This window comes from Sapajus apella, unplaced genomic scaffold, assembly GCF_009761245.1.
Source record: "Sapajus apella isolate SASKATOON/1434 unplaced genomic scaffold, GSC_monkey_1.0 scaffold146, whole genome shotgun sequence".
Taxonomy (NCBI): domain Eukaryota; kingdom Metazoa; phylum Chordata; class Mammalia; order Primates; family Cebidae; genus Sapajus; species Sapajus apella.
In genome coordinates, this window is record NW_022437086.1 from 1,131,746 (window position 1) to 1,143,762 (window position 12,017).

Here is a 12,017-nt window from a genome sequence, read left to right on the forward strand (position 1 = left end):
ACAGGTCCAAGCGCCACTGTAGCTGGCAACTGGAGCTCCTGGGAGACAGAGTCACCCATTCAACTGATTCAACAACTATAAAAAGGGGAGTGAAACAAGGAGTCAGGCTAGGAGATTCCCGGGCAAAAAAGTGCCACGAATCTGCGCAGCTGTTTAAGCCAGTGCAGTTGGTCACCTCATGGGAAATCACACAGATCCCAGGGCCTTTTCAACAGGCAACTGGAATGCCTGGGCGACAGAGTTGCCCATTCAAGTGGAAAAAAAAAAAAAAAAAAGGGGGGGGGGGGTTCTGAGTCAGGGAGCCAGTTGATCAGGTCCTACCCCCCAAAAAAACCAACAATTTGAAACGCTCTGCATTCAGAGTTTCACAGCAAGTACAGCTGAACCTGGGATGGTCCAGCTCTGTGGTGCAGGGGCATCCGCCATTACTGAGGCAGTCTGCCATTATGGAGAGAGTCCGCCATTACAGAGGTGGGCTGCCATTGCCTTGGCAGTTCTAACTATATCCCTATAAACAGGACTGCAGGGAACTCAATATTGCAGCTGGGAGGAGCCCACAGCAGCTCAGCAAAGCCTCTGCAGGCAGACTGTGGCTAGTCTGCCTCCTCCCTGGGCAGGGAAGCACTGAAAAAACGGCAGCAGAATGACAGTAACATAAATAAAGCCCTAACTCCCTGGGACAGAGCACCTGGGAAAAAAGGCATTTATCAGTTCTGCTGCAGCCCACTTAAACATACCTGCCCAGCAGCTCTGAATGAACAATGGAGCTCACAGCTAAGCACTTGAGCTCCTATAATGGACAGACTGTCTCCTCAAGCAGCTCTCTGACCCCAGTATATCCAAAGGGTCACCTCATAAAGGAAAGCTCAGACTGAAGTCACTTCTAAGCAAAAAGAACAATGCTGGAGGCATCACACTACTGGACTTCAAACCATACTACAAGGCTACAGTAATCAAAACAGCATGGTACTGGTAATAGAACAGAGATATAGACCAATGGAACAGAACAGAGGCCTCAGAGGCAACACCATACATTTACAACCACCTGATTTTAGACAAACCTGACACAAACAAGCAATGGGGAAAGGATTCCCTGTTTAATAAATGGTGTTGGGAAAATTGGCTAGCCATTTGCAGAAAGCAAAAACTAGACCCCTTCCTGACACCTTACACTAAAATTAAATCTAGATGGATTAAAGACTTAAACATAAGACCTCACGCCAGAAAAACCCTAGAAGAAAATATAGAAAAAACCATTCAGGACATAGGCATAGGCAAGGACTTCATGACTATAACACCAAAAGCATTGGCAACAAAAGCCAAAATAGACAAATGGGACCTAATCAAACTCCACAGCTTCTGCACGGCAAAAGAAACAGTCATTAGAGTGAATTGGCAACCAACAGAATAGGAAAAATTTTTTGCAATCTACCCATCTGACAAAGGGCTAATATCCAGAATCTATAAAAAACTAAAACAGATTTACAAGAAAAAAGCCCATTCAAAAGTGGGGGAAAGATATGAACAGACACTTTATAAAAGAAGACATACATGAGGCCAACAAACATATGAAAAAATGTTCATCATCACTGGTCATTAGAGAAATGCAAATCAAAACTATATTGAGATACCATCTCACGCCCATTAGAATGGCGATCATTAAAAAATCTGAAGACAACAGATGCTGGAGAGGATGTGGAGAAATAGGAACACTTTTACACGGTTGGTGGGAGTGTTTAACCCTTGTGGAAGACAGTGTGGCAATTCCTCAAGGACCTAGAAAGAGAAATTCCATTTGACCCAGCAATCCTATTACTAGGTATATATCCAAAGGATTATAAATCATTCTGCAGCACTGTTTACAATAGCAAAGACGTGGAACCAACCCAAATGCCCATCGATGATAGACTGGACAGGGAAAATGTGGCACATATACACCATGGAATACTATGCAGCCATAAAAAACAATGAGTTCATGTCCTTTGTAGGGACATGGATGAACCTGGAAACCATCATTCTCAGCAAATTGACACAAGAACAGAAAACCAAACACTGCATGTTCTCACTCATAGGCAGGTGTTGAACAATGAGAATACGTGGACACAGGGGGGGAGCATCACACACTGGGGTCTACTGGGGGGAAATAGGCGTGGGACAGCGGGCGGTGGGGAGTTGGGGATGGATAGCATGGAAAATGCCAGATACAGGTGATGGGAGGAAGGCAGCGAATCACACTGCCATATGTGTACCTATGCAACAATCTGGCATGTTCTTCACATGTACCCCAAAACCTAAAATGCAATAAAAAATTAAAAAAAAAAGAAGACATATATGAGGCCAACAAACATATGAAAAAATGCTCATCATCATGGGTCATTAGAGAAATGCAAATCAAAACTATAGTGAGATACCATCTCACGCCAGTTAGAATGGCGATCATTAAAAAATCAGGAGACAACAGATGCTGGAGAGGATGTGGAGAAATAGGAACACTTTTACACTGTTGGTGGGAGTGTAAATTAGTTCAACCATTGTGGAAGACAGTGTGGTGATTCCTCAAGGACCTAGAAACAGAAATTCCATTTGACCCAGCAATCCCATTACTGGGTATATATCCAAAGGATTATAAGTCATTCTATTATAAGGACACATGCACACGAATGCTCATTGCAGCACTGTTTACAATAGCAAAGACTTGGAACCAACCCAAATGCCCATTGATGATAGACTGGACAGGGAAAATGTGGCACATATACACCATGGAATACTATGCAGCCATAAAATCGATGAGTTAGTGTCCCTTGTAGGGACATGGATGAACCTGGAAACCATCATTCTCAGCAAACTGACACAAGAACAGAAAATCAAACACTGCATGTTCTCACTCATAGTGAGGCAAGTGGGTGGGACTCTGAGGCTTCTGGATTAGAAAAGCTAGGCTCACCCGCCCTCTTATGGCCACCGAGGGCACTGCAGTGTCCTCAAGCTCACAACGCTGGCAGCAGACAAGTGCCCTCTGGTGGCCATCCTGCTGCACCACTTAAAGTTGGAGCAAGGAGTGTTCGGCGCCATTGTTCTGGAAATGCAAACTGACACAGAGCCCACTAGCCCGTGTGTTTCTAAACGGAAGAAAGGACAATTAATTGGAGACCATAGGAAATAGAATGAACATGGATGCACATTTTACAACTTGTGCAAAAATTCACTCAACATAGTCTTCAGACATAAAATGAAAAACTTTCAGAGGCATCTTAACCACAGTGACTTTAAATAAAAGCTTTTTAAAAAGTTAAATCTGGGTAGGGTGCAGTGGCTCACGCCTGTAATCCCAGCACTCTGGAAGGCAAAGGCAGAAAGATCACTTGAGATCAGGAGTTCAAGACCAGCCTGGAAAAATAGTGAGACCCCATGTCTACAGAAAATATAAAAATTAGCTGGCATGGTGGCTACCCAGGAGGCTGAGGCAGGCCACAGTGAGCCAGCCATGATCGCACCACTGCACTCCAGCCTGGATGACAGAGTTAGACCTTCTCTCTCTCTCTCTCTCTCTCTCTCTCTCTCTCTCTCTCTCTCACTCTCTCTCACACACACACACACACATACACACACACATTCTATTTCTTGGATTATATATTTAGGGAATTGAGCATTTTTGGTTATAAAATATTTATGGTTGCAGGAACAAGTTAATAACCAAAGGAAGACCCAAAACTCATAAAAATGTACCAGTACTTTCAGAACAAAAAGCATTCTTAGTTCAAAAGTAAGTTTTGCTTTAAAGATAATAGTGCACTCATAAATTCTTGTTAAAAAAAACAGTAACACAGAAAAATAATAACAGCCTGTCACAAACTGATCACAAGCCTTTATAAGAGACAACACTATTCTTAAGAACCTATATAAACAAACATTAAGTCCCGGCATGGTGGCTCACATCTGCAATCCCAGCACTTTGGAAGGCCGAGGCCAGTAGATCACTTGAGGCCAGGATTTTGAGATCAGCCTGGCCAACATGGTGAAACCCAGTCTCTACTAAAAATACAATAAATAAGCCAGGCGGGGAAGTGCACACCTGCAATCCCAGCTACTTGGGAGACTGAGGTAGGAGAATCCCTGAACCCAGAAAGCAGAGGTTGCAGTGAGCCAAGATCATGCCATTGTGACAAGAGCAAAACTGTGTGTCAAAAAAAATTTTTTTTAATTTAAAACAGGTGCATTCCTCCTCTGGCTTTCTGAGGATGACTTGCTCTATAACTGAGTGGTCATCAATAAATGCTATTAACTTCACTAGACTCTGCAACTAGCCATAAATTTTTTCTCATGTGAGATCCAAAACAAATTCTTGGGGCCCAGGACAAGACCCCTTTTCTGGCAACAAAACTATACAAATACTTTTTATTTTTCTTTCCCTCCCTCCCTCCCTCCTTTCTTCCTTCCTTCCTTCCTTCCTTTCTCTCTCTCTCTTTCTTCTCTCTTTCTCTCTCTCTCTTTCTTTCTTAGAAGAAAGTCTTGCTCTGTTGCCCAGGCTGCAGTGCAGTGGTGTGACCTTGGCTTGCTGCAACCTCTGCCTCCCAGGTTGAAGCGATTCACCTGCCTCAGCCTCCCAAGTAGCTGGGATTACAGGTGCCTGCCACTATGCCTGGCTAATTTTTGTATTTTTAATAGAGACAGGTTTGCGCCATGTAGGCCAGGCTGGTCTTGAACTCCTAACATTAGGTGATCCAGACACCGTGGCCCCCAAAAGTGCTGGGATTACAGGCATGAGCCACTGTACCCAGCCATAAAAGTATAAAAATTCTAGAAGAACACACAGAAAGAATGCTTTGTGACCTTGGGTTTGGTGATGAGTTTTTTAACACATGACACTGTCAGGGGCATTTGAACCAGAGTGACTCAATCTTGGATAAGTGCTGAGTAAAATAAGGTTGAGACCTGTTGGATTACATTCCCAGGAGGTTAAGTGTTCTTAATCACAGGATAAGAAAGAAAGTCAGCACAAGATACAAGTCCCAAAAAACTACTGATAAAACAGAATGTGGAGAAAAAAAAAAAAAAAAAGCAGGTCAAAACCAAGATAGTGATGAAAGTGACCACTAGTCGTACTCACTGCTTGCTATACACTAATTATACTGCATTAGTATAACTGCTCCAGTGGTTCACCTTGCCCTCTATCTAGATAGAGCCAATTCATCAAGACAGGAGAACTGCAATACAGAAAGAATAATTCATACAGAGGCAGCTATGTGGGAGACCAGAGTTTTATTATTATTCAACTCAGTCTCTCCCAAGCATTCAGGGAGCAGAGTTTTTTGTTTTTGTTTTAAGATGGAGTCTTGCTCTTGTCACCCATGCTGGAGAGCAATGGCATGATCTCGGCTCACTGCAAGCTCTGTATCCTGGGTTCAAATGATTCTCCTGCCTCAGCCTCCTGAGTAGCTGGGATTATAGGCACATGCTACCAAGTCCAGCTAATTTTTGCATTTTTAGTAGAGATTGGGTTTCACCATGTTGTCGAGGCTGGTCTCGAACTCCTGCTCAGGTTATCCACCCGCCTTGGCCTCCCAAAGTGCTGGGATTACAGGCGTGAGCCACCTCACCTGCCCAGGAAGCAGAGTTTTTAAGGATAAGCTGATGGGTGGGGGGAAGTCAGTAAGCCAAGCATGCTGATTGGTCAGAGATGATATCACAGGAGTTGGAGCTGTCTTCTTGAGCAGAGTCAGTTCCAGGGTCTGACCACAAGATCAGATGAGCCAGTTTACTGATCTGGGTGGTGTCAGCTGATCCATCAAGTGCAGGGTCTACAAAACATCCCAAGCACTGATGTTAGGTGCAGTTTAGGGAGGGTCAGAGTCTTGTAGCCTCCAACTGCATGACTCCTAAACCATAATTTCTAACGTTGGGGTTAATGTTAGTCCTACAAAGGCAATCTAGTCCCCAGGCAATAAAGAGGTCTGCTTTGGGAAAAAGCTGCTGTTACAATCTTATGCTTGAACTATAAACTAAGTTTCTACCAAAGTTAGTTCAGCCCAAGCCCAGGAATGAACGAGGACAGCTTCAAGGTTACAAGCAAGATGGAATCAGTTAAGTTAGATTTCTTTCACTAAGTCATAATTTTTCAAGGACAGTTTCATTAGCATGCTAAAAGACACTTCCACCAGTGCCATGACAGTTTACAAATGCCATGGCAATGTCCAGAAGTTACCCTATATGGTTTAAAATGGGAGAAACCCTGAGTTCTGGGAATTGCACATCCCTTTCCCAGAAAACTCATGAATTTTCTACCCCCAACCCTCGTTTAGTATATGTACAAGAAAAGTTTATACTCTGTGAAAGATCTTGTTCAAAAAATAAAAAGCCAGGCACTGTGCCTCACACCCATAATCCCAGGCGGGAGGATCACTTGAGGCCAGGAGTTCCAGATACAGGGAAGTTCTGAAAACAAGGTGGAAATTAACCTTTTATAAGGGAAATTTACATCTATCAAGAAAATCTCCATTTTAATAAAGTCTCCCTCTCAGTGCCCAGAAGAGAATGATGACTAAATCAACAGAGGTTCTTATCAAGGGACTTCCAGAAATGCCGTCACAGAAATAGTGCTTTACCAGCTATATGAGTATCCCTTAATCCTATCGAGGAAACACCTAAAATTAACCATTACAGTATTTATGCTTTATTTGTGGCTAACATTTTATTTTTTAAGTTTTATTATTATTCTTTTTCTTTTCTTTTTTCTTTTTTGAGACAGAGTCTCACTCTGTTGCCCAGCCAAGAGCAGGCTGTTAAAAAGAGTATAGCTTCCTTGGTTTCTCTCTTGCCATGTCATCTCTGGTGCACACTGGCTCCCCTTCTGCTTTCCACCATGTGTTCAAGCACCATAAAGCTCCACCAAATGCAGCTGCCCAATCTTCAATGTTCCTGCCACTAGAATCATGAGCCAAATGAAATGAATTTTTCTTTTTTTTTTACTTTTTTTTATTGGGGGGGACAGTCTTACTCTGTCAACCAGGCTGGAGTGCAGTGGCACAAACATGGCTCACCGCAGCCTTGACCTCCTGGGCTCAAGCAATCCTCCCACCTCAGCCTCTCAAGGTTGGGACCATAGGCATGCACCACCATGCCTGGCTAGCTTTTTTATTGTTTGTAGAGATGGGGTCTCCCTGTGCTGCCCAGGCTGGTCTCAAACTCCTGGGCTCAAGGAATCCTCCCATCTTATCCTCATAAAGTGCCAGGATTACAGGTATGAGCCACCATGCCTGCCAGACATAAATGTTTTTTATGAGATGCACTTTCACTCTTGTTGCCCAAGCTGGAGTGCAGTGATGCAATCTCGGCTTGCTGCAACCTATGCCTCCCAGGTTCAAGAGATTCTACTGCCTCAGCCTCCTGAGTAGCTGGGATTACAGATGCCCACCACCATTCCTGGCTAATTTTTGTATTTTTAGTAGAGAAAGCTTTCACAATGTTGGCCAGGCCAATCTTGAACTCCTGATCTCAGGTGATTCACCCACCTTGGCCTCCCAAAGTGCTGAGATTACAGGCATGAACAACTGTGCCTGGTGCAGACATAAATATTTAATAACATTTTCTAATAAAAGAAATCAGGGCTCTCTGAAGAAATGGCTGATACTGGGACTGGGACAGTAAATATATGACCCAGGATAACTGACATACCAGAAAAGAAGAAAGTACTCAAAAAATATGAAATTATGTCAAAGGAAAACAGGAACCAATGGAAAGAGTTCCCAATGGCCCAGGCAGAAGTAAATTGAGCAACAAAATACTGCAATATTGAATAATAACCAAAGCTTAAAGTAAATGTGTCCACATTTATACAAATAAGTGCATAAGCAAATAAAGTTGAACAGAAATCTCCTTTACAAAAGAGTCCCAAATAACTGATGCAGACAATCAGTCATCAAGGAGGTGGAGCTAACATCCCACTCGTTAAATGGGGACTGTGCATAGTGACTTCCTCCAGAAGAATATCAAAAATATGAACAAGGAACCTTACAGTAGAGAAACTTGACAAACAGTAGCTCAGCCATGTGATCACAGTTAATATCAATGGTGATAATTCACCTTGAGAGCATGAAGTGACAAGAATAGCACTTCACCTCTGTGATCTGCTTCCCCCAAACCCATAACCCCAGCCAACTTATCAGAAAAGCACCAGGTAAATAACAATGGGAGACATTCTACAGAATGCCTGACCAATCCTCCTTAACACTGTCAAGGTCATTGGAAGAAGGAAAGTCTGAGAAACCATCACAGCCAACAAGAGCCTAAGCAGTCATGACAAAGTTATGTGGGATCCTGGATGCAACGGAATGATAGAACTCCTCCTCCCTGAAGGAGGGAAAGATATAACTAAGGAAATCCAAATAAAATATGGGCTTCAGTTAATAATAGCTTATCAATATTTGTTCACTCACTATGACAAATAATGTGAGACATACTGATAGAAGATGTTAAGAGAGGACACTGGATTGCAGCTACATGGGAAATCTGTGTTTTGTTTGCTATTTCTGTGTAAATCTAAAACTAAGATAAAATTTAATTTTAAAAAGTGTTGTATTTTTTCAAACACCTGCTTAATTATTTGTACTATTAATTACCAGTAATTGACCCTGTTACCTATTGCTGTCTTTTAATAAGAGCATTAATGACATAAAAATTAAATCACACAGACTACTATATAATTCTAAATGCCTCTTTACATATTTTATGTCAAATTAACATATATGTATAAACTTACTTAACATAATTTTTTCTGGTACTGTGATTGTGTCTTGGGTTCACTCTATATAAAGGTGGTCCTTTTTTAGACAACCAGGAAAAAATTCACTTTAGAGATTAGTTCAATTCATGGTTGAACACTGTCAAAATAATGACTGTAAAACAAAGTTCCTTAGTGTCCAAGATTTTTTGCTGGTACTGCTTTTGTTTTAGAATACAAGATTTAGAAAAGAAAATGTTTCAATGGTAAATCAGTTCCCTGTGACTGGATCACTTACTCCGAAATATCCCTGTCTTTGTTTTCCATGCATGCTTTTTAGCAATAATACAACAGAATGCAATATTGGCCACTGGGAGAAAATATTCAAAGAATGTGAACAGAATTTGTAAGCACAATAATTTAGTGTTTCATTGTAACGCTTTCTGAAACAGAAGAGTTTAGGAATATTCAAAGTCAATTTCCTCAATGATACTTCACAGAAAGTGATGAAACTAGAGAAACAAAAATGGCAGAATATTGAGTGATTTTAGATGTTGCTATGTGTTACGGGAAAAAAATAATTTACCTTTTAAAAGATCACAGATGCTGGGCACGGTGGCTCAGACCTGTAATCCCAGCACTTTGGGAGGCCGAGGCAGGCTGATCACGAGGTCAGCAGTTCGAGACCAGCCTGACCAACATGGAGAAACCCTGCCTCTACTAAAAATACAAAAAATTAGCTGGGTGTGGTGGCACATGCCTGTAATCCCTGCTACTCAGGAGGCTGAGACAGGAGAATTGCTTGAACCCGGGAGGCGGAGGTGGCGGTAAGCCAAGGTCATGCTATTGCACTCCAGCCTGGGCAACAACAGCAAAACTCCATCTCAAAAAAAAAAAAAAAAAAAAAAAAAATCACAGATAATTATTGGAAGCCCAGACTCTGAAATGTTTCCAAATTTATTTGAAGTTGTAAGTACTTATAATGTCAATATAGCTAGTCATGAAATTAAAGATAAAAAAGGATCTGTGCCTTATGTAATAAAATATGCAATGAATGATTAATGCTCCTAGGAAAATATGTTAGACTTCAGTTTGAGAGTATCAGAATGAAAATATATTTAATTGTATAACAGAAGTAGCCCATCATGAACAAATATATCGTATCATAAAGTATGTTCATGTTAAATATACTGTCAACCCAATGGGAGACAGCTGTGTTGCCTTTTTTGAAAGGAGAGAATGTGGGAGACAGTCTAGCTTGGGGAATTATTAAGTTGGAAACTGTAATGCCAACATAAGAACATCCTGGACAGGCATGTAACAGTGAACAAACCCTGGCAGGTGTAGAAAAGGGTCGAAGCCATCATATTCCCTCCCCAGATGCTCAACATAAATCTGCACTTTGTTCAGCTCACAATCTTTACATATGTATATATTAGTATTTGGTACATGTTATTTTGTGCGGGGAGGTATAAACAATTTATTTAAACAATGTTTCTAGTTATCATATGCCTACTGTTAAATATTTCCATACTGTTTCAACTGCTTTAATGCTGTGAGACAAATGAGCTATTAAAACACGAGTCTTTGTTACTCCGCAGCACCTGCGGGTCCCCAGCCATCCCCCCAAACCCCGCCCCGCAGTCCTGATGATGCTGCTCAGCATCGCTCCTCTCTCCGTGCCAGGATCTCTCCCCAGAAACAAGCCTGCATCTGCAAGACACGCTGCGCTCAGCTGTCACGATGCATAGTCGATGCCTCCCGGAAGGGACACCATTTTACAACAGGCCACGTAGACCCTGACAAGGAAGTAAGGCCCAAGGCAGCGCTCCCTCCTCTGCACTCGCGGCGACAGACAGGACACCTTTTCCTCCTTCCCTCACCTGGTGATTGGGTGTCCCGAATCCTGGCCTCTCCCGGGTGGGCAGGTCCTGAGGAGAACCTGCTTCACAGTCAGTCGAGGCCCCAGTGCCGAGCGCGGATCCTCCCCGGTTCCCGCGTGCTACCGGACAACCCCTCATGGCAGCCCTGGGGAATCTCTGAAAATCAGTGTTTGAATTACCCCAGGCCGTGATTTTGGAAATTTCAGCTGAAATCGAGCCCACCACACTGTGCCTTGATCGGAACGGATGGAGATTTTTTTTTTTTTTTCAGACAGAGTCTTGCTCTGCTGCCCAGGCTGGAGTACAGTGGCATAATCTCAGCTCACTGCAACATCCACCTCCCAGGCTGAAGCGATCCTCCTGCCTCAGTCCCCTAGCAGCTGGGGTTACAGGCATGAGCAACCATGCCCAGCTAATTTTTGTATTTTTAGTAGAGACAGTATTTTGTCATGCTGGCCAGGCTGGACTCAAACTCCTATTCTCAGGTGATCCACCCACCTCGGCCTCCCAAAGTGCTGGGATTAGAGGTGTGAGCCACCGCCCCGGCCAGAATGGAGAGTTTAGAAACTAAAAAATATGTCCAATAGACAAAAGTCAGTTGAGTTTCTTCATATCAGCAATAATGGATGGAAATGATTGGGACAAAAACTATTAAAATGCCATTTACAATATCACCTCTAAAGCTGAATCCATTAAGTACCAATGTAACAAAAGGTATGCAAATATGCATTCAGAAAACCATGAATCACAGTTGAGAGAAACCAAAAGAAATATAAATAAATGCAGAGATGTTCCTTAATCCCTAACCTCTAACCCCCAACCCTAACCCCTAACTCCTGACCCCTGACCCCTAACCCCTAACCTCAACCCCAACCCCAACCCCAACCCAACCCCAACCACAGCCTAACCCTACCGCTACTCTGATTACTCTTAGCTCCAAAGCTAACCTGATGGTAACCCTCAACCATAATTTCTAACTTTACTTTTACCTACTCCAATTCTAACCTTAATCTAAACTTACTCTAACCTTTAACACTAATCGTAACCCTCACTAAACCTTTCATCCTAACCCTTCACCGTAATCCTGACCTCTCAACCTAACCCTGTTCCTCACCTGATCTCTCCCTCTACTATGCAGCTCCCAACCCCCAACCTGAACCTCCTATCTTGAAGCCCTTATACCATACTCTTTAATTGGTAAACCCTGAACCCTTCAACCCCTATCTCCTGATTTTGTAATACCCTGACACACTAGCTCTGTAAATACTAACTGCAGTCTATACACAACCTCATCCTGATCTATCCTATTTAGTGCCATGCCACTTCAAGGACTGATCTATAACCTCAGAAATGTCAACTTAATAATCTTCAACAAAATAATAGCAAATTTAAACCAACAGCATTTTGAGAGGATCAAA

General features: G+C 42.5%; 1 protein-coding gene and 1 long non-coding RNA gene across 4 annotated transcripts in view; one reads left to right on the forward strand and one right to left on the reverse strand.

Annotated features, from left to right (window-relative positions):
• The window catches only part of LOC116540927, a 54,956-nt gene that overhangs the window by 33,061 nt on the left and 9,878 nt on the right, over nt 1-12,017 (forward strand). The window lies entirely within an intron of this gene.
• The window catches only part of LOC116540925 (putative protein FAM157A), a 29,119-nt gene that overhangs the window by 4,918 nt on the left and 12,184 nt on the right, over nt 1-12,017 (reverse strand). The window contains exon 3 of one of the 2 annotated variants that reach the window (XM_032264751.1): nt 2,860-3,119. The exons of the other annotated variant lie outside the window; for it this stretch is intronic. The gene's annotated coding sequence lies outside the window, so the exon portion shown is untranslated. Of the gene's footprint in view, nt 1-2,859; nt 3,120-12,017 lie in introns of those variants that run through there. 2 annotated transcript variants of the gene reach the window in all.